This window comes from Notolabrus celidotus, chromosome 18 (assembly GCF_009762535.1).
Source record: "Notolabrus celidotus isolate fNotCel1 chromosome 18, fNotCel1.pri, whole genome shotgun sequence".
NCBI classification, from domain to species: Eukaryota; Metazoa; Chordata; class Actinopteri; order Labriformes; family Labridae; genus Notolabrus; species Notolabrus celidotus.
This window is the reverse complement of record NC_048289.1, coordinates 3,015,002-3,038,470: the sequence shown is the minus strand read 5'-3', so window position 1 is coordinate 3,038,470 and position 23,469 is coordinate 3,015,002. Positions and strand designations below refer to the sequence as shown.

General features: G+C 39.4%; 1 protein-coding gene across 1 annotated transcript in view; it reads right to left on the bottom strand.

The window, feature by feature from the left end:
* Positions 1-11,812: 11,812 nt before the first annotated feature.
* The window catches only part of LOC117830221 (urotensin-2 receptor), a 129,846-nt gene continuing 118,189 nt past the window's right edge, over positions 11,813-23,469 (bottom strand). The window contains exon 4 of the mRNA XM_034708251.1: positions 11,813-12,690. The gene's annotated coding sequence lies outside the window, so the exon portion shown is untranslated. The remainder of the gene's footprint in view (positions 12,691-23,469) is intronic.

Below are 23,469 nucleotides of genomic sequence, written 5' to 3'. Positions count from 1 at the left end.
TTTATGAAAACAGTTGTGTTTTGTGCTTTAGAGATTTAACTGGACTTCAGTGCACAGTGGCAGAGCAAGTTGAACCACTGTCTCAGTTTACTTCACAGTATGAACACAATAAACAATAAACATCCACCCAGCCTCACAACAATGGTACACCTCATCTCACATATGTACACACTGGACACTTATATGCACATCGTACACCTATAAACACACCGTACACATATATGCACACCGGACACATATAACACACCGGACACATTACAATGGCATTTTATTTAGCAGTGCAATGGCCGATGGGACAAAGCTTCTGCCAAACTGGGCTCGCCTACAGTATGGGGATCTGTATCAGCGACTAGAACAAGGTAGAGTATCTTAAAGAGCTCATAGTGCCCTATTACCCCTCTAGAACACTACACTCTCAACATGCAGGCCTGCTGGTCGTACCTAAAGTCTCTAAAAGTTGTATGGGAGGTAGAACCTTCAGTTATCAGGCCCCTCTCCTTTGGAATCATCTACCAGTCAGAGTAAAGGAGGCAGACACCCTCTCTACTTTTAAGAGTAGGCTTCAAACTTTCCTTTTTGATAAAGCTTATAGTTAGAGCTGGATCAGGCTTGGACCAGCTCTTAGTTATGCTGCTATTGGCTTAGACTGACACACTGGGATCCTGTCTTTCCCTCTCTCTCCTCTCTCTGCCTGTCTCTTACTTTAACTCTTCCTGTCCCATTAAAGTTACTAACCGTAGACCTTTCTGGAGTCCCTGAGCTCCCTTGTCTCGTAGGTTCCTCTGGATCTCTGCTGCTGTGGACGTGCCAGACTCCAGCTGCTACAACTACTACTATCTGTCTCACCACTATCATCTCTCTCTCTCTTCATCTCCCTCTATCCCTCTCTCCAACACAGTCTCAGCAGATGTGTGTCTAACATGAGTCTGGTCCTGCTGGAGGTTTCTGCCTGTTAAAGGAAGTTTGTCCTTGCCACTGTAACTTGCTAAATGCTGCAAAGTGCTCTGCTCATGGTGGATTAAGATGAGATCAGACTGAGTCCTGTCTGTAAGATGAGACTGGATCTGATCCTGTCTTGATGTTGGGTCTTTGTTAATAATAGAACATAGAGTACGGTCTAGACCTGCTCTGTTTGGAAAGAGTCTGAGGAGAACATTTGTTTGGATTTGGTGCTTTATAAATAAAGATTGATTGATTGATTGATTGATTGATTGATTGATTGATTGATTGATTGATCGATTGATCGATTGATCGATTGATCGATTGATTGGTCGATTGATTGATTGATTGATTGAACAAAAATATACGTTTGTTGGTTCATATATTTATTTACCTCTATATGTATTTTCAGTTCCAAACTCAAAGGAGAGCAGGGATCATTTCTTAAAGCCTCTTTGCCCCTCCGCTCAGAATCTCTTCAATCCTCAGTCTTCCACTTTGACCCAAACTTAAAGGTGACAAACATAAAGTGAATATCCTCATCCGTCTTTCAGAGCCACAGTCGTCTGGTATTTCTGGTGGCGCCGTTTCTTCAAACACTTCAAAGTTACAAGCGTTGATCAAAGACATCTTGACAGCAGCGACTGAGGGAGGAGGATGACTTGTCGTTTATTCTGTCTTCCAACAAAAGCTCCATGCGTGGGTTGTTTGGCCCAAATGTACCTGCAAGTCTACCTCCATGTTCCTGCGTAGAGTCAGGATTATATGTGCAGATTATATGAGTACTGAAGTTACAGATTTGTTGGAGCAGACTGGAGGTCTGGACATTTTGTTTCCTGGCACAGACGATGTGGTCTCTGGATGTAAAGCAGCTCATTAAGGCTGGAGCTGAACAGTTTCTGGTTTCCACTCGGGATCTGCATGAACAATCATTAAAATAATCTCTTTTTAGGTTTTATAAAAAGATTGAATGTAATTTAAATCAAAAATCTTCATTCGCATATATAAAGTGAAAACTTAACCCTCAGTGAATATTTACATTTTGAAGCAGGGAATTAATTAACAACATTGTGTCTCTGTTTCCTGTTTTTGTGCTTTTTCCTTTAGGTATGCTAATTGTCCAGGACAGCGTGTGTTGTACTGAGCTGCTGATCAGCAGTGGATCTCCTGGGACTCTGTTTCAGACTGCACTCAGCTCACAGAGAGCACTCAGCTCCTGGCACCGTAAAGTTTAGCACACGTTGCTCGATGCTGATGTTGAGCTGCTGGGTTTTGTTTCGCTTATGCCTCAAAAACTAAAAGTGAAATGCTTGATCAGTGTCTGCTGCCAGGACTTTCCATATTAATTGTGTCTTTACTTTATGCTGTGTAGTTTTTCCACTCATCAGCATATATGTAAGGGATAATGTATGGTTTGCTGGTGGTTATGGGAAATAGAATCCAGACAGGGTTATTACCCGGCTACTAACTTAAGATACAAACACGTTGTTAAAAACATTGATTAAAGATGATTTTATTGATTTAAATGATTTATGTTTACAGTTTTTAAAAATAGTCCCAGTGATTCCTCGTCAGTGATCGTTCCATGGTGATGGATTCTTCTCGGCCTGTTGTGGTGGATTGAACATGAACCTGTCCTCATTCAGCTCTCCTTCTTCTCTGAGCTCTGTGGTTCACACACCTTTACAAAGAAACTAATGTCACAACTTTGAACCCTGCTGCTATCATCACCACTGCTCATGGTTTAAGTTTCTTTGTAGAAGTTTCTCTCATCTGCTCCGCTCCTTCATCATATTGATTCAATATGAAAAAGTCTGTAGCCTGCTGATTTAGCATGCTAACCAAACTGTATTTTCCAATATAATGCTAACAATCTAGTCAGTTGTGCTACTCACAATCAAAAACTTGTAGTCTTAATATCTTCAAAATTGATGCGTTCTGAAAGAATTCACCCCCGTACACTGTGTGCCATTCGAGAAATAAGCTATCCAGATTACACTCATCTTTTGCACATCAGTGTGCAATCAGAATGATCTCAATAACTGCACACTACATTGACACTGATTGGACGTTTGCATCTGTAGTTCTGCATATTTCTTAATGTGTGACAGTGGTATCCTTTGAAAAATAAAGATAAAAGTAAACATTGATTTTCACAGAATCAGCACTTTAAAGCTGTCTCCTACGTCTGAGTCATGGCTTCAGACACAGTGCAGTGCAGCATGTATTTGAATAATGAATCTAAAAGTCAGGATCATAAAGAACATTTTGTTAAATTAATTCGATCTACAGATCAAACCCTGGTAAGACTGACTATATAGCGTTAATGCAGACTTGAAAACTGTCTCTAAATCCAAATGAATTTAATTTTAAATATAAAAATGCAAAGTCGCCCTGACAGCCATCCGAGGAAGTATAATTCAATAATGACAAAAATTGATTTCTTCTGTAGGGGACACAGAGACATTGATTTATATTTTTTTAAGGATTGCACATATTTTAGATCAGGCAGACTGTTTCCAAAAGCAGAAGAAACTCCTCATGACTTGAGCTAACGGACTCTACCTGTGATCTCTTATTTTATCACAATACAAGCTAATATAGCATTTGTAGAATCACAGTGTACAGAAAGTGTTTTCAGCCACAGTTTAAAACCACAAACAAGATTTATGTTCTGTTCGCCTCCAAACACACAGAGCAGCCTAATGATTTTCATTGCTTTGAGTCGACGTATAGCCATACATGGATTTTCAAATAACCTGGCTGTGCATTTTTATTTGAGACGTTTTGGCTCAGAGCCTCGTATAGATGGAATTCAGCTATAAAAAAAGGTTTCAGCATGAAGAGCCAAGACCTCTACTACTCTCTGCTGCAGTCTGCTGCACCATTCTCAATGCTTTCATTTGTTATTCCATTTTAAATATGTGGGGGATGTTGTTCACTCAGATATACACTACCAGTCAAAAGTTTGGCTTCTCATTCAATGGTTTGTATTTATTTTAGTTATTTTCAACATTGTAGATTGTACAATGTAGAATCTGGTTTTGTCTTAATTTGGATTATAACAGTAGTCAAATAGAGCTATCCATTGTGTACTAACCCTACCTCTGAACAACACAACTGATGGTCTCAAACACATTAAGAAGGCAAGTCATTCTACAAATGAACTCTTGACGAGGCTCATGTTCATTAGAAACCATTCCAGGAGACCACTTCATGAAGCAGACTGAGAGAATACCAAGAGTGTGCAAAGCTGTCATGAAGGAAAAAGGGGGCTACTTTACAGAATCTAAAATATAAAACATATTCTGCTTTATTTATCAATCAATCAATCAATCAATCTTTATTTGTATAGCGCCAAATCACAACAAACGTTATCTCAAGACGCTTTTACAAACATAGCAGGTCTAGACCACACTATGTCAAATTATGAACAGAGACCCAACTTCAAGACAGGGTAAGACTCAGTCTGACCCCACCTTAATCCATCATGAGCATTGCACATCGCAGTATTTAGCTAGTTACAGTGGTGAGGAAAAACTTCCTTTTAACAGGCAGAAACCTCGAGCAGAACCAGACTCATGTTAGACAGCCATCATGCCTCGACTGAGTTGGGTCTGGAAAGACAGATAGAGGGGAGTAAGAGAGAGAGGTGATAGTGATGAGACGAGTCGTAGAAGCTGTTGCCGCTGGAGTCCAGCACGTCCGTATCAGCTGGAGTCCAGATCGTCCGCAGCAGGAGGACGTTTTTAAAGGTGACATATCATGCAAAATGGACTTTTTAATGGTTCTCTACCTGAAATATGTTTCCCTGGCATGTCTACAAACCCCCCGAGAATGAAAAAAATCCATTCTGCCCCTGTTCTGATTTCTCCACCTTTCTGTAAATGTGTGTGAAACGAGCCGTTTCAGACTTCCGTGTTTTTGTTACGTAACAACAATATCCGGTCTGTCACGGAGTCAGAGCTCGGAGCTTGTTCAGCCCATAGACTGTATAAAATAATACTGAATCCCTCCTCCGTTTTTCATTACCTGCACAAATGTGTGCTAACAAGGAGCTTAGGAGGGAGGCATGCTAGTTGTAGGCTGTCTTAATAAACACAAAGGTCGATTTTACTCCCCACGTCTGCAGATTTGAAGATCTAGTGGATGATTTTTATTTATCATTGATAAGTGCTAGCGCTAGTTAGCATAGCCACATAGCTACATGTCGTAGCTGTAGCTGTGTACCAAGACACACGTCTACATACTGACAAATAAAACAACAAGAAACACTAAATCTGTGACCAATCCTTCAGAAAAGGTCCTGCTGCCTTTCTGGCAGAGGTCGGTTTTACTCCCCACGTCTGCAGATTTGAAGATCTAGTGGATGATTTTTATTTGTCATGGATAAGTGCTAGCGCTAATAAGCATACCCACATAGCTACATGTTCATAGCTGTAGCTGTGTACCAAGACACACGTCTACATACTGATAAATAAAACAACAAGAAACACTAAATCCGTGACCAATGGTTCAGAAAGGTCCTGCTACAGGCGCCTCTCCGTCAGGATCAGATTCAGGATCAGATTCAGAGGGTTGAAGTAACGTGATCTCTGAGCAGCCGTGTATATTCAGCCAAAATGTAAACATTAGATCAACGTGCTGGAGAGCCGAGGCACATCCACTTCCTGAGGGGGCGTGGTCAGAGAGAAAACAGAGTGTTCTGAGGAGGACTGAAGAAGAGGGTTTTTCAGGCATGCCAAAATCTGATTTCAAAGTGTTTTTTTGAGCATAAACTTTAAAGACATGTTTTGGGGACCTCTTAGACCAATATATATTGATGAAAAAAGCGTGATATGTCACCTTTAACACGTTTTTGTTTATTCAATAATTCCATATATGTTCTTTCATAGTTTTGATGTCTCCAGTATTAATCTAGTGTTAACAATAATTTAAATTAATACAAACCTTTGAATAAGAAGGTGTTTACAAACTTTTGACTGGTAGTGTATCTGTGGGGTTTATTATTCACGGGCCATGTTAAACCAAATCTGATTAACTCATGGTTTCTCCTGGTAGTGACCATTCAGTCCGTTTTGAATTGCTGTAGATGCTCAATATTTGCTTTTAGTAAAGAAAAAGTCAAAACAATCCAAAAGAATTTAGCCATAAACCCTATTAGTACAGGATTAGTATTACCTGGGGACCTCTGGTGATTTGTAATAATTGTGAAGGACGTCTATTTTAAATCCATTTTGAATCAACCATGTCTGTAAAAGTAAAAATTCCAGGGCAAATTACCGACCACATTTCAGGACACAAAGATGTCCTCTGATAATATTAATCCAGTCTGAATCATAGACTGTATAAATAATGGACGTAGTATATGTGACGTCACCCATCTGTTTCTGAAGCGCTGTTTTGAGGCCAATCATCGGCGGCAGCCATATTGCTGCTGTCGAGCGAGTGTGACGTAAAGAGGCGGGCTTTCAGCCTCCTAGCCAACAGCTACAGTGTTCCCACCTGTCAATCAAGTCAGCTGTGCCTCTCATTGGAAGACTTGTAATCCAGACTACACTTGTCTTCTGTACCAGGCTGTAAACATGTTTATTTCTGCTGTTAAGATCGGCTTCTTTGAATTGGCGTGTATGTGGTTTAAGGGCATGGCTAACTTGATTGGCAGGCAGGAAGACTGTAGCTGCCAACAATTGGCTTCAAAACAGCGCTTCAGGGACAGATGGGTGACGTCATAAACACTACGTCCATTTATTATACAGTCTATGGCTCAAACTGAGATAACCATAATGAAACCATGAAGTGGAATGGTCCTTTAATAATTATATACTGTACCAATAAGTAGACATAGATGTAACAAGTGTTGAAATTATACGGCTGTCTGCCTCACACCTCTGAGCCCTGCTCTCCTTTCTGTGCCTGAAGCTTTGGATCCCTCTGCATCCACTGCAGACAAAGAGGTTATTATTGGTTTGTCATTACAATGCAAATTTTAGTTATGAGAGTCTGAGGTGAAATATAAAATCCCACTTTCAAGTGACGGAAGTTTACGTGCAAGCTTTAAAAACAGCAACACTCACTTTAACTTGCTTATGAAAATGCAGACGATGGGGAGCAGCTCTATTATACACATTCCTGTCATAATTTCCTTTTCTCATATTCCAAGTAATCTTGTGCTCAGTCAAAGGGGACAGAAAGCAACCAAACCTTTTCATGCTGTTGGCTGACAGACAGTTCTATCTGTTGCCAGTAAATTGGTTTATTTATGACATCGGAGACTGAAGCACAGGGTATGAATTCTGGCTTCCCTCGACTGCTCGCACATTGGCCAGCATTGATTACTCAAGAGTACATGAGAACAAAGGTAGGAGCAACAAATCAAAAAAATCCCCAGATCCCAAAGAAGTGAGAGCTGTGGACAAATGTCTTACATATTCTCGACTCCCGCGTGTGAAACCTCCCAGATCGAAGAACAATATTTCTTCTGAGGATAGTCTGGTTAAATATGCATCACACAGGCGGTGTTCAGCTGCTCTTGGAGTCAAATCAATAGAGATGTGACAGACTGTATCCTACCTGAGACTCTGCTTACACACAATCTTTGTTTCTTTTTTTAATAAAAAAAGAAGAAGAAGAAAAAGAAGCCTTAGTGTGATCAGCTGGTCTGGGATTATAACAGCGTCCAGCCATCTCACAGATCTAAGAGACTCTGTACAAAAGCTCTCTTGCTTTGTAGTCTTTTGTACGGTGGCCCTGAAGGACAAAACACATTTTACAAAAGATGAAACACTTTTACAAAGTTGGAGACAAATTCACATTTTGGATTTTCTTTTTACATTTTATAAAACAAAATTACGTCAGCAACACACTTTTACCAAGGCCAAAACAAATTGACATTTAAGAAAACAAATTTACATTTAAGAAAACAAATTTACAAAAGATGAAACACTTTTACCATTTCTGAAACAAATTAACATTTCATTTTTATGGAAAGGGAATGTACCAAATACCAGAAGTGATGGAGTGAGGGGTCATTTAGTTTGTTTTGATGGAGAGAAACCAAACAGAGATGGACATGGTTTACGTATTAGGACTTCCTGGGGTCTCAGAGTGATGCGTCAGACCACAGCTGAAAAAGCATCATGTCTCGGTAAAAGCTCCATCATATCTCCGCAAAACCTTCATCATGTGTCAGAATTCAGACGAAACGGCCTCAGACCACATAGCCTCAGGTAAAACGGAGTCAAGCTAAAAGGAGTCAGACTTAAAGGTGACATATCATGCAAAATCGACTTTTTAATGGTTCTCTACCTGAAATATGTTTCCCTGGCATGTCTACAAACCCCCCGAGAATGAAAAAAATCCATTCTGCCCCTGTTCTGATTTCTCCACCTTTCTGTAAATGTGTCTGAAACGAGCCGTTTCAGACTTCCGTGTTTTTGTTACGTAACAACAATATCCGGTCTGTCATGGAGTCAGAGCTCGGAGCTTGTTCAGCCCATAGACTGTATAAAACACAACTCAACCCCTCCTCCGTTTTTCATTACCTGCACACATGTGTGCTAACAAGGAGCTTAGGAGGAAGGCATGCTAGTTGTAGGCTGTCTTAATAAACACAAAGGTCGGTTTTACTCCCCACGTCTGCAGATTTGAAGATCTAGTGGATGATTTTTATTTTCCATTGAAAAGTGCTAGCGCTAGTTAGCATAGCTACATGTCGTAGCTGTAGCTGTAGCTGTGTACCACTTCAGAAAGGTCCTGCTGCCTTTCTGGCAGAGGTCGGTTTTACTCCCCACGTCTGCAGATTTGAAGATCTAGTGGATGATTTTTATTTATCATGGAGAAGTGCTAGCTCTAGTTAGCATAGCCAAATAGCTACATGTTGGTAGCTGTGTACCAAGACACACGTCGACATACTGATAAATAAAACAACAAGAAACACTAAATCTGTGACCTATCCTTCAGAAAGGTCCTGCTGCAGGCGCCTCTCCATCAGGATCAGATTCTGGATCAGATTCAGAGGGTTGAAGTAACGCGGTACTGTGAGCAGCCGTGTATATTCAGCCAACATGTAAACATTAGATCAACGCGCTGGAGAGCCGAGGCCACATCCACTTCCTGAGGGGGCGTGGTCAGAGAGAAAACAGAGTGTTCTGAGGAGGACTGAAGAAGAGGGTTTTTCAGGCATGCCAAAATCTGATTTCAAAGTGTTTTTTTGAGCATAAACTTTAAAGACATGTTTTGGGGACCTCTTAGACCAATATATATTGATGAAAAAAGCGTGATATGTCACCTTTAATGGTGTTCCGTCGTTTGTAAAATTGTCTCCAACTTTTTAAAAGTGTTTCATCTTTTGTAAATTTGTTTTCTTAAATGTAAATTTGTTTTGGCCTTGGTAAAAGTGTTTTGCTGATGTAATTTTGTTTTATAAAATGTAAAAATGTGTATGTATGTGTGTATGTGTATGTGTGTGTGTGTATGTGTATGTATGTATGTATATATATATATATATATATGTATGTGTGTATGTGTGTGTACGTATATGTAAGTGTATGTATATATATGTGTGTAACTGGTTATTATCTGAAAAGATCATTCAGTTTTGCAATCCTTTTTAAGTATTTACTGTGTTCCTGCTATTAAAAATGTGTGTCCGTAAATAGTAGTCATGTTAATAATTTAAGACCAAAGTTTACAGTACAGAAGCCTGTGGCTGCATTTTTTAGAACTGTTTACACACGGCACCAGGCCACACTTTTGTTTGTTATACCACTACTTAATGTATGTTGGGCTGTTCCTTGTACTCCCTGATTTAATATGTGGCCAAAATGTTATCTGGTCAGGATTGTACATTTCTTGTGAATTTTTTATGTCTTTGTCAGGAGAGGAGAGGGGGGAAGTTTGAAGGATCTTGAAAAAAAAATTTAAAAAAAAGTGCTGTTTTTGTCTAAACAAAAGTCAAGTTTGACTTCAAAGTATACCTGTTGTAAGGAATAATAATGTAAATTGAAATGTGAAGAATGTTGTTTTTGCAACACTCTGAAAAAAAATAAAAATAAATGTAAAAAATTTTTTCAATATGTAAATTTGTCTCCAACTTTGTAAAAGTGTTTCATACTTTGTAACTTTGTTTTGTCCTTCAGGGCCACCGTACTTTTGTGATAAATAGAAACATTGCACAGCAGCATTCGGTAACAGACGTGCAAAAGAAACTCACTTTTTACAACATGGAATACTGTACAACATGTGAAATACATCAGCATTGTTTTTAACAGGGAAAGAACTCTCAGACGTTCCCTTCTTCTTGTTTTATAAAGGAGGATTAGAGGCGCATTAAGGAGGGGAAACATTTACATTTTGAGATTTTACCAGGAGAAGTGAATTTACGAGAATAAAGATTGAAAAAGAAAAAAGTCAGACAGTAGTGAGTTCTCTTTTAAATTTAAAAGAATGAACGTAAACATTTATAAGATTAAAGTCACAATACGATGAGAAAGAAGTTGTACATTTTTAAGATTAAAGTAGAAATCTATGAGAATAAAGTCGTAATCTTAGGACTACAAAGTTTCAGCTTTATGAGAAACAAGTTGACATGATGGACTATGTTTAATCTATCTCTAGGTTCAAACACTATCATCTCTCTCTCTCTCTCTCTCTCTCTCTCTCTCTCTCTCTCTCTCTCTCTCTCTCTCTCTCTCTCTCTCTTCATCTCCCTCTATCCCTCTCTCCAACACGGTCTCAGCAGATGTGTGTCTAACATGAGTCTGGTCCTGCTGGAGGTTTCTGCCTGTTAAAGGAAGTTTGTCCTTGCCACTGTAACTTGCTAAATGCTGCAAAGTGCTCTGCTCATGGTGGATTAAGTCCATCTTTGTGTTCTTGGATATGAGACCTAGAGCCAGGGGATATATATGAAAATATAAAAAGTGATCTACTTTTCTCTTTAAATGTCCTTTTTGATAAAACTTAGAGTTAAAGCTGGCTAAAGCTTGGACCAGCTCTTAGTTATGCTGCTATAGGCATTGACTGCCAGGGGAACTGGCACACTGACACAGTGGGATCCCCTCTCTCTCCTCTCTATGCCTGTCTCTTACTTTAACTCTTCCTGTCCCATTAAAGTTACTAACCATAGACCTTTCTGGAGTCCCTGAGCTCCCTTGTCTCGTAGGTTCCTCTGGATCTCTGCTGCTGTGGACATGCCAGACTCCAGCTGCTACAACTACTACTATCTGTCTCACCACTATCATCTCTCTCTCTCTCTTCATCTCCCTCTATCCCTCTCTCCAACACGGTCTCAGCAGATGTGTGTCTAACATGAGTCTGGTCCTGCTGGAGGTTTCTGCCTGTTAAAGGAAGTTTGTCCTTGCCACTGTAACTTGCTAAATGCTGCAAAGTGCTCTGCTCATGGTGGATTAAGATGAGATCAGACTGAGTCCTGTCTGTAAAATGGGACTGGATCTTATCCTGTCTTGATGTTGGGTCTTTGTTAATAATAGAACATAGAGAACGGTCTAGACCTGCTCTGTTTGGAAAGAGTCTGAGGAGAACATTTGTTGTGATTTGGCGCTTTATAGATAAAGATTGATTGATTGAAACATGTGATATCGGGTGATGTTAGAAGAGAAGCCCTCTGCCTTTGTTTACATGAAGAGCATGGATTATCTTGTGAAGTTAAACAGAACCGGTTGCAGAAGCCGCCCCTCTAAATAAACACCTGATTCTGTGGTGCTGGTGCTCTAAAAGATCTGGTATTGAATTACTTGTGAAACCTATACTAAAGTATAATTTCACAAGATGCTCCACATTGCTCTTATAATCTGTCCTTTCAAAATAAAATAAAGGTTAACAATAGACTGAAATTTTGACTTTATTCTCGTACATTTATTGCTTTAATCTCGAAATCTCCATTTGTTTCTTTACAAGGTGTCCCCAACACTCCTTCATGCTTTTTAAATTATTTTCAGAGTTAACTATGAATCATACATGAATCTTTATACAATTTATCTTCAAAATGTCAGATGCCGTGACGGATCAGAGACAGACCGGACACGGATCTGGTGAAAGTTGGCCGTTACATACGTGGAACCACACACCTTTAGTATCTGACTGAATGACATCACATGAAGTTGGACACATTCCCCTCCTCTATCACACGCAGTTTCATTTCTGCTCAGAGATGTAGTGGTCCCATTCAAATCAATACAGTGACCGTGTTTCCACATGCTGCTGCTGCTCTCAGTCTGACCCTGGGATGTCCTCCAGAACTGAAGCCTTTCATGCATTTTTTCAGATTTAAATATTAACATACCAGACATCTTTTTTTTTTCCAGCATCAGTAACATCACGACACATCCCCCCCCCCCTTTAGTTTTTAAATCAAACCACTGATGCTTTAATGATGTTATCCTTTCCTAACCTGTGCATCAGCAGTCTCAACCTGTCACCGTGAACACCACTCCTGTCAATCACTGTGGGAGAAACCTTCACATCTCAATGTGACAGAATACATCAGGAGGTGAAGAGACAGTAAAGAAAGGGAGAGGACTTAGAAATGTCTTTTTGTTTTTTACAGAGTCTTTAAAGCAGCAAACAGTCTCGTTCAGTTCTTGCTGTTGCTCATGCAACACTTTTGTGTCCAACTGCAGAAACAAAATGTAAAACTTCTTCATCCTCCTTCAGCGGTGGTGATGTGGACTTTTTGGACCGTCTCCAACAGGTTCTGTCCTTTCTTCCTCTTCCAGTGTTGCTCAGTCAGATCTATGAGGGAGAGAAGGGACAGGCTATTAATACTGGGGTTGTAAATACTCTGAGCACACACACACACACACACACAAAGAAACACACTGTTAGCATAACATGTTCCCTGTGGAAGCGGCATGCTGATAAAAATAGCAATGAAGCACTGATCGGCTCCTGTGTGCATTCAGAAAGGTAGGCAGGGCTGTTTTATGAATGCCTGAGATATGAAGCAGGAATATACAGTACAGATTCAAACTCAGTCACAATAACAGGATCAAGAGAGCGTAGCTAACAGGATCGCCTGTTATTATCCGCTCTGCTATGAGCAGTGTGAATACAGTCAACTGTGTCTCTGATTTCACCACCATTATCCATCAGGTGTCATTTTATACAAACAGAAAGCAGTCATGTAGTTTGCATGACATCACCAACTGGTTTCATACAGAAGAGGATTAGGGTCAGGGAAAAAAAGACTCACTCGGAGAGCAGGGGATTAAAAAATTGTATTACAGTGTTTAAAAAAAAAAATCTCCTGAAATTCAGACTTTAACCTCAGAATTCTGAGTTTGCCCGCCTGTCAGTCATATATCAGCCACGCCCCTAATTAAACAATACATGTAACCTTAGTATCTGTACAGTGTGTGAGGATCAAGCGGCAACCTCCGGTCTAAAAATATGAGTCAATGCGGAAGTGTTAAAGCTGCAGTTCATCGAGGATCCGCTTGAGGCTGGCTCCGGAAGTACCGGAAGTCACATACACATGAATGGGGAAAAGACGATCTTTGCAGCATTAATAAACATGTTTACAGCCTGGTACAAAAGATGAGTGTAGTCTGAATAGCTCATTTCTTGATGTCCTCTCACTGTGAGGGGGGTGAATTTTTTTCTAATTCGGTAATTTAGAAGATATTGAGATTACTAGTCTTCCAATGAGAGGCACAGCTGCCTGCAGGAACACTGCAGCTGTTGGCTAGGAGGCTCAAACTCCGCCTCTTTACGTCACACTGGCTCGACAGAAGCAATATGGCTGCCGCAGCCGATTGGACTCAAAACAGCCACGGCTTTTTGAGTTCAAAAGGATTTTAAAGCCGTGTTGAAATGTCTTTACTACTCGCGCTTATCTCCTCTCACGTGTTGATTCAGTGAATCCATCTGTGATGAAATATAGCACCATCTAAAACAGCACCAGCTGAGTCTCTTCATGCTAACATGCTAACTGTTGTGTTGCTCATAATGATACCTGCTTGTCCGTCTGCTTCTATGGTGTCATCTGTGATGAATGGCATTCCTCTTTGTTTTACTGCCCTCTACTGGTCTGGTGGTCTTGAGGGTAAAGGAGTTCTGGGTAAAGTAGTTCTGGGGGCTAAAAGACCCCGGAACTCTTGGTCGAAATGCACCTTTAGTCTCCCAGAGTTCTCTTCTAGTAATTACTTATTAGCCAAAGTCAGCCAAAGCAGTTTTTGGGCTCTAAAAGTATTCTTTCCACCCCACACTAAAAAAAAAAAAAAACAAAGCCCTCATGGACCCATTCTGTCTTTAAGAAGAAGACAAGGAAGGAAGACAAGGTCCATGCTTTATGACGAAGCACATACAGATCATTTCAAACCACCATGGTAAACAGTTTTATCTCATAGACTTCACTGAAACCTGAGACAGTATGCTTACAAAATATGAATATAGATAATCATGTACATTAGCCACATATAGCTGCACTGCTCCCCCACACTGTTTACATCAAAGAGCACAAACAGGAAGGTCTTATCTCTTATCTCATGTGTAATGTCTCCATGTTCTGTGCAGACTTATCATCTACATTGTAACCATTCATGCCTCTATTACAGGTTATGCAAGCTCGTCTGTTAAAAGCATCCTGCTGCCTGAAGTGTTAATCTGTACAACATCTTTAAATGTCTTTAACAGCTCACTTTAACACTGCGTCTGCGTATTACAACTCCACCTCCCTATATATTCACTACCAAGCAAGTGGGTCAAGATGCAAATCCATTCATCCAAGCACCATTCATATAACTCGGGGTTTATCTCAGTCACTCAAATAGTATAAACAGTTACCATGAATACACACACACATATGTCTAATCATAGCACAGTACGGTAAATACTTGCTGGATCTGTGAGAAAGCAGCAGGCATAATCTGTTTCTGTGCAGAAGGAAAAACAGCTCAGATTGCAGAAAGGTTTCATCAAGATGAATCTGATATAGATACAGTTTGTGAAAGCAGGCACATCACAGATCACAGGTACATTTCTCTTTCTCTGGATGGCTCTTTGTGACGATGATCGGTTACATGTGACATCACTTTATATCAATCTTCGTTCTTTTCTTTGACCTACTGTTTCAGTCTGTGATGAACGGTTCAGAGTCGGCACATTATGCCAAGCTCAATGTTTCTGACAATAGGAACTATCTTGTCATGTTCGGTTAGTTCTACGTTTTTTTTTTAGTGCCTTTTGTTTCATGCTTTGGTGTTATATTTAGTGTTGTTTTTATGTTCTCCTTCTTTTTTGTTACCCTCATGCCTGTGTGTTCCTTTAGTCTGTAGTATTCCCTGTTTATTTTGCAGTTCTTGCCCCCTGCACTGCAAAAACTCAAAATCTTACCAAGTGAAATTGTCTCATTTTTAGTCAAAATGTCTTCTCCGACAATTTAAGATGAATTTACTTGACAAGTAACATTTGAGCAAGATAGAGGGTCTTGTTTTAAGACATCTTAAATATCTTGTTAAGTCAAACAATCTTGAAATGATCTTGTTTTGAGTTTTAATTTAGAAGAAACAAGGTTTATTTTACATATCATACATTTTTCAAGCTGAGATCTTATTTGTAGAAGAAGGATAATCTTGATTTAAGACAAACACTTTACTTTACATTTTATTGGAGAATCTATCAGAAAACAGCTCCATTGATAAAAGAAAGAAAGAAAGAGAGAAAGATAAGTTGTTGTTTGTAAGGGTGGGTTACAGTTTTCAGGCACTGTTTCTTCTAAATCAGATAAAAATATTCATCCTCAAACTACATGCACACAATGAAACACCTGCTTTAGAGCATAGCTCTAAAAAACAACATGACTGAATATTACGGTGCAAGACTGAACGCTTCAGGCGCTCCTTTGTGCCCACTGCCATCAGACTGTTGAACAGTAATGGAGGCCACAGACTGCACCATGCTGACCACTGACCACCCCCCCCCCCCCCCCCCCCCCACCCCCCCCACCCCCCTCCATCATCCCATCCCGAACTCTCTCTCTTGACTGCTGCTGGCATTATAATGTATAATATACTGTATTATATATTTATCTTGCTATATTATATTTTGTTATATTACATTACTATTCTAACTACAACCCATGGTCATATTACATACAAATATTATTTCTATTTATTGCTTAATTTGTCATTACCAACCATAATCACACCATGTCAACCTGTCACTACTGAAACATTTTTTAATACTGCCTGTAATTACTTCTATTTAATTTAAATTCCATTTGTAACATTGTATATATCTAAATTGTACTCTAGCTTTATTTATCTATTTTATTTTATTTATTTTTATTTTTATTTTATTTTTTAAAATTTTATTTTATGTTATTTTGTTTTATTTTTGTTTTATTTTTATTTTGTACTTATTGAAACTTCTTTCTTGATTGTACTTATGTCTGGGTTGCTGTAGCAACTGAATTTCCCCCCCGGGGGATCAATAAAGTAATATCTTATCTTATCTTATCTTATCTTATCTTAGTATATGCAGCTCACTATGAGAAGACATTATATCTCAAAATGCTCAAATTAAACTTTGTCATCTCATTTCAAGTACAAGATGGTCTTAAACCTAGAGAAGTGCCGCTATAATACAACTCAAATGAAGCTGAATATATCTCAAATGAAGACGTTGACATGAAATGTGTTCATGCAAAAATATTTTTTGAGTGAAAAAATACTAATTGTTATCATTCCTGGCTTATTCTGAGACACTAAGCTTTAAAAAACTGGTAAAATATTGCTTAAAAATAAGTTTTCCCTGCTAATTTTAAGATCACAGTTTTCTAAATATTACGTCTTATTTTAAGAAACCCTATCAAGCAAATTTCACTTGTTCTATTGGCAGATTGTTTTGTTTATTTCAAGGTAAAAGTACCTTTAAATAAGTTCATTTTTCTTGTTTTTTGGAGGGGCATTTTTCCAGTGTATCTGGATTAGTTTACCTGCCCTAATGTTTCCCTCCACTTTGATTGCACCCTCATTAGTTCCACCTGTGTCTCGTTGTCTCACCTGTGTCTGATTGCCCCGTCAGTATTTAGTCACTGAGGCTGTTTTCAAACCTCCTACTGTACTAGCAGTACATACTGATCTGGTCTAAATTCAGTAGTATGTGAACAAGAGCAAAATCTGGTGTATACCAAAACTACCCGGATGTCGTACTGATTCAGGAACATGTCTCAGTCTGCATTGGAGCAGTCTCCCTCACATACTGTTTCCCACAATGCAAAGCGCTACTTGTTTTTTAGCTGCTTTACCGCCACCTGTTGGGGCAGTATCAAAACGCTAATAAACGCTGGTGAATCTTGTAACTTCCAGTAATTACAGAGTCGATAAACATCTCACAGCTAACTCTTCATCCATCTATCATCTTGACCACTATCCTGTGTGGGGTTGTGGGCGGCTTGAACCAATCCCAGCTGACATTGGGTGGAAGGCAGGGTACACCCTGGACAGGTCACCAACCTATCACAGGGCAAACATGGAGAGACAGACAACCATTCATGCACACATTCACACCTACGGGCAATTTAGAGTGACCAATGATTCCTTCAGAGCATGTTTCTGGACTGTGGGAGGAAGCTGGAGTACCCAGAGAGAACCATAGACTGTATAAATAATGGACGTAGTCTCTGTCACGTCACCCATCTGTTTCTGAGCGCTGTTTTGAAGCCGATCGTCAGCGGTAGCCATATTGGAAATGCCGAAAGAGGCGGGGTTTGAGCCTCCTAGCCAACAGCTATGTGTTCCCGCCTGCCAGTCAAGTCAGTCATGTCCTTAAATGGGCAAAAACTTGTAATTTTAATATTTTCTGAACCATCACGTTAGAAAAAAATTCACCTCCTTCACAGTGTGTGCCGATAGAGAGATTAGCTATGTAGACCCAAGCTGTTTTTTGAACCAGGCTGTAAACATGTTTATTTCTGCTGTAAAGATTGTCTTCTTTGAATGGGTGTGTATGTGGTTTCCTGTGTTTCTGCAGCCAGCCTCAAGTGGACGCTCGATGAACTGCAGTTTATAACACTTCCTCAATGGGCTTCATATTTTGAGACCGGAGGTTGCAGCTTGGTCATACTAAATACAACCTACGAATGCAGTATTCAGTATGTACTGCATAGTACATTCATAGGTAGTATGTAGCAGGTGGTTTTGATAACAGCCCCTGTGTGTCAGTTCATTGTCCAGTCTTACTTGTGTGTTAAAACGTCTTCCTGTGTTCAGTGCGCTCATGTTTTCTGTTGATTTGTATTTAGTGAGTTTTATTTTCTCTCCTGATGTTTTTTCTAAACCTTTCTTTTAGTCTGCATTTTTGATCCTCCTCTTTTTTGATCCCCTTGAACTGTGACATATCTGCTCCTTATTCCACTTCAAAATGTTGGCTTCTGTATGCCGCAGCCACATCTCAAAACACCACGTTTTATATTCTGTGTCTACATCAGCATTCATTATCCTTTCCAAGTAAAGACAAGAATTAAAAATGCAACTGAGGAAATGAACTCTTGGCTGCACGGTGATGGAGGAGCACATGAATTAAAAAGGTTGCATCTGTGATATCTGCAACGAAAGATGATGAAGATTTAATCTGTACTCCTTCAGGCCATAAAGGAACCACAGAGACTTGAGTGACAGAGCTGATCACGATGATATAACAAAGAGCAGTAACTGAATATTAGGATCCCTGATCTAATATTGATTGCTGGATTTCATCACCCCATTTAAATGATTCTCACAGAGTTGGAAAAAATAAATAAAGCATCCTTCACCATGAAACTACAAAACTCAAAGGGGAATTTTATCTGAAGGAAGTAACAACATTTAAATTAATTAAGTTGTGTTTTGCAGGGTTCCCACTCTTTTCCAGAGATCATTTTCCAGGACATTTCCAGGACATTTTCAGTGATGATCAAGCTGGTATGACAGTCTAAATTTAGTTCCTAAATAGTCTAATATGTTCCTCTCAGTGGAAGTCTACATTGAAGACATGCAGTCTATGGCTATCGATGAAATCATCTCTTACATGCTTAAAAATGATGGCAAATTGATTATAGAATAATGTAACCGCAGATGTACAGCACTTCACTTTATTAGTGCATACAAGCAACAATGATGGGCAACATCTCAGCTTTCTCTTTTCTCAAAAAAAATTAAATTAGCAAAGTAAAAAACAAAAGAGCCTGCAAAGGACTTTGGAAGCTGCCTTGGTGAAATAAATAAATAATAATAATAATAATCAGAGGATCAGTGCATAAAATGACCTAAATAGATCTGAATGACAAAAATGGCCACAAATGTTGAATGGGGATGTGTTTTTTTTTTAATTTGTCAGGTCACACACAGTCATGTTGGAATAATTTTCCAGGACAATCTGTGATTTTCCAGGACATTTTACTTTTTCTCCCATTTTCCAGGTGTTTTCAAGTACTTGAAAACTGGTCAACTGTTTTCCAGGTTTTCCAGTTTTTCCAGGACGCGTGGGAACCCTGGTTTTGGATGGTTGTTTTAGTTAATGCATCATCTCATTACAGCTGTCCTGACTCCCTCTACTCACACTGTGTTACTCTGCATTCAGTTCTGGGCACATCTATTCAAATCCTTCCATCAGTAATATCATAATACAGCATGGTTTCATTTTAACTCAGGCATTCTTCAGTGCTATGCTTATTCACTTTACTTCAAAGCCTTGAAAGGGGAAACTAATATGTGGTGCAGACAGCAACAACTTAGCTTAACTTGGTGCCAAGAGTGAAAACAACTCTCTGTCTACCTGCTCCTTCTCAGCTCACCTCTTAAGATTACAGAATTGGATACAGGACTCAAAGACGGTGCCAACTTTCCAAACACTTTCACTGAAGCGTCCAGCACACAGATATGAGAGCGCTAATGTGGGAGCCTTATTAGTGAAGGAACAGAATAAACACTTACACAAACATGCATACACACACACAACTTGGCAGACGACACAGGCGCTGAAAGACTCTCAACACATTTCTGTAACTGAGTTTATTTGATGATCACTGCCAAAATCAGAGTGAAGGGATTCATTCCATGTTCTCTGGAGTTCATTGATTACTTCACTGATTAAATCAACAGAGTAACTCAGGCCAAAGCCAGCTTTTCTGATTCATCAGTGTTTGAATATTAGTACCGTATGCTACAATTAGCTCTAAAAACAGCACGTGCATGGGGACAGTAGTTGCCCACACACAGTCACAGTAATGCACCCAGAGCATTGCTTTGTAAAGTGATACTGTATGACCCAATGCAAGCTGCAGTAGGTAATGTGCTGAGCATCACTGTACCAGCTGTATTAATGTCTACACGGGAAGTTAAGCTCACTTTTGTCTCAGAGAGAATGAATGTGGATGATAATATTTCTCTCTTTTGATCCAATGTTCATCTGATTTGGGTTCTGACCAATAACTGAAACACAAATACAACCCTCCTCCTGCACAGCTCCAGTGAAGTGTTATCAGCAGTAATTAGCATGCTTTCCAATCGAACTTAAATGGTGAGCGTGGCAAAATCTTCTTCAGAGCATCAGTATGTTTCCATTGTCATTTCTAAGCATGTTAGCACTGTTGATTTTGACAGCTGTGTCAGATTCCTTCCTATGTCTCAGTCTTTAGTTTCAGACACTTTTTTACCCTCTGTAGTTTTATAATGTAGCTTTCCATTTTTATGCTGATGACACGCAACTTTAACTTTATTTACACTACCGTTCAAAAGTTTGGGGTCACTTAGAAATGTCCTTATTTTTTAAAGAAAAGCACTGTTTTTTTCTTTGAAGATAACATTAAATGAATCAGAAATACACTCTATACATTGTTAATGTGGTAAATGACTATTCTAGCTGCAAACGTCTGGTTTTTAATGGAATATCTACATAGGTGTATAGAGGCTCATTTCCAGCAACCATCACTCCAGTGTTCTAATGGTACATTGTGTTTGCTAATCGCTTTAGAAAGCTAATGGATGATTAGACACATCTTGAAAACCCTTGTGCAATCATGTTAGCACAGCTGAAAACGGTTTTGCTGGTTAGAGAAGCTGTAAAACTGGCCTTTCTTTGAGCTAGTTGAGTATCTGGAGCATCACATTTGTGGGTTCGATTATACTCTCAGAATGGCCAGAAAAAGAGAACTTTCATATGAAACTCCACAGTCTATTCTTGTTCTTAGAAATGAAGGCTATTCCATGCGAGAAATTTCCAAGAAACTGAACATTTCCTACAAAGATGTGTACTACTCCCTTCAGAGAACAGCACAAACAGGCTCTAACCAGAGTAGAAAGAGAAGTGGGAGGCCCCGGTGCACAACTGAGCAAGAAGACAAGTACAGTAGAGTCTCTAGTTTAAGGAAATAGACACCTCACAGGTCCTGAACTGGCAGCTTCATTAAATGGTACCCGCAAAACGCCAGTGTCAAAGTCTACAGTGAAGAGGCGACTCCGGGATGCTGGCCTTCTAGGCAGAGTGGCAAAGAAAAAGCCATATCTGAGACTGGCCAATAAAATGAAAAGATTAATATGTGCAAAAGAACACAGACATTGGACAGAGGAAGATTGGAAAAAAGTGTTATGGACGGACGAATCAAAGTTTGAGGTGTTTGGATCACACAGAAGAAGATTAGTGAGATGCAGAACAAGTGGAAAGATGCTGGAAGAGTGCCTGACGCCATCTGTTAAGCATGGTGGAGGTAATGTGATGGTCTGGAGCTGCTTTGGTGCAGGTAAAGTGGGAGATTTGTAAAAAATAAAAGGGATTTTGAGTAATGAAGGCTATCACTCAATTTTGCAACGCCATGCCATACCCTGTGGACAGCGCTTGATTGGAGCCAATTTCCTCCTACAACAGGACAATGACCCAAAGCACACTTCCAGATTATGCAAGAACTATTTAGGGAAGAAGCAGGCAGCTGGTATTCTGTCTGTAATGGAGTGGACAGCGCAGTCACCAGATCTCAACCCCATTGAGCTGTTGTGGGAGCAGCTTGACCGTATGGTACGCAAGAAGTGTCCATCAAGCCAATCCAACTTGTGGGAGGTGCTTCAGGAGGCGAGGGGTGAAATGTCTTCAGATTCCCTCAACAACTTAACAGCTAGAATGCCAAAGGTCTGCAATGTTGTAATTGCTGCAAAGGGAGCATTCTTTGATGAAAGCAAAGTTTGAAGGACAAAATTATGATTTCAACTAAAAATCATTATTTCTATTCATTTTGTAACTCATTTGATAAATAAAAGTGGGAGTTTTCCTGAAAAACACAAAAATGTCTGGGTGACCCCAAACTTTTGAACGGTAGTGTAAGTTTATTTTTAAATTATTATTATTATCATTATTATTATTATTATTATTATTATTATTATTATTATTATTATTATTATTATTATTATTTCATTGAATTCATTTATTTCTCTTTTTGAAATTATTATTCTTTTTTAAATTATTATAATTGTATTATTATTATTATTATTATTATTATTATTAGCCCAATTTAAGTCAAAGCCAACTCAAAATAATTTAGTCTATTTTTAGTTATCAATTATCCATGACATGTTCGTCATTACTCCCAGTCAAAATGTTTTCTCTCTTTAAACTCATCCAATGAATTGATCAGTGATTGATATTAAGATTGTCCCAAGTTCTGAATCTACAGAAACCTTTCCCTCTCTGAACACTTCCCTTTTCTCATTCTTGACCATGTTTGATCATTTCACCTCCACTCACCCATCAAAGCTGCTGATCTGTCCCTGCTGATAGACTGCAGTAAGGAAAGGTCACATAGAGGAGTGGTCCTTAGTCCAAACATTCTTTCTTCGACCTCTATGGCTTTATTTCTTTTCTTGGACTTCAGACGGAGTGTGATGAAAGCAGATAGTGTGTTTATGGAAAGGGCTGTACCTTTAAGACAGTCCATATATGGGCCTGTGGGGAGAGTGTGCTGGAGAGACATTAAACTCTCTCTCATCTGTATTATCATCCCTGATGATTTATATTTGATCATTTGATGTGATATGTGGAACTAAATCTGCTCTCTAATGTATGTCTTAACCAGGATGATTCCAGGCTTTGACAGAGCCATCAAAGTTAACAGCTCAGAGCAAACTTCAGATATTAACCTGTCTTGTCTGGTGTCTAGTTATACTTTGTCACTGACATTGGGAAAAATGTCATCAATGAAAAAAGAAAAGATCCTTGGAAGGAGAGAAGGAAGCAGTTTAGTTTAACTTCCTGTCTTTGTGTGTTTCCCTCCTTTTTGATGAACCTGATTAGCTTCACCTGTGTCCTGTGTTCACACCTGTGCTGATTACTCTGTGTATGAAATGTCCAAGAACTAAATCTAGAAGGAAACACTGAAAAAGGAAAACCCTGGGCCCAACCTCAATGTCCACCCTGAACCCTGAACCCTGAACCCTGAACCCTGAACCCTGAACCCTGAACCCTTCTTGACTTCATTGACATCACCTGTAAAGTGATTGAGGGCAGGAGGCTGTAAGGGCTCTAAACTGTAGAACTGGGAATGGG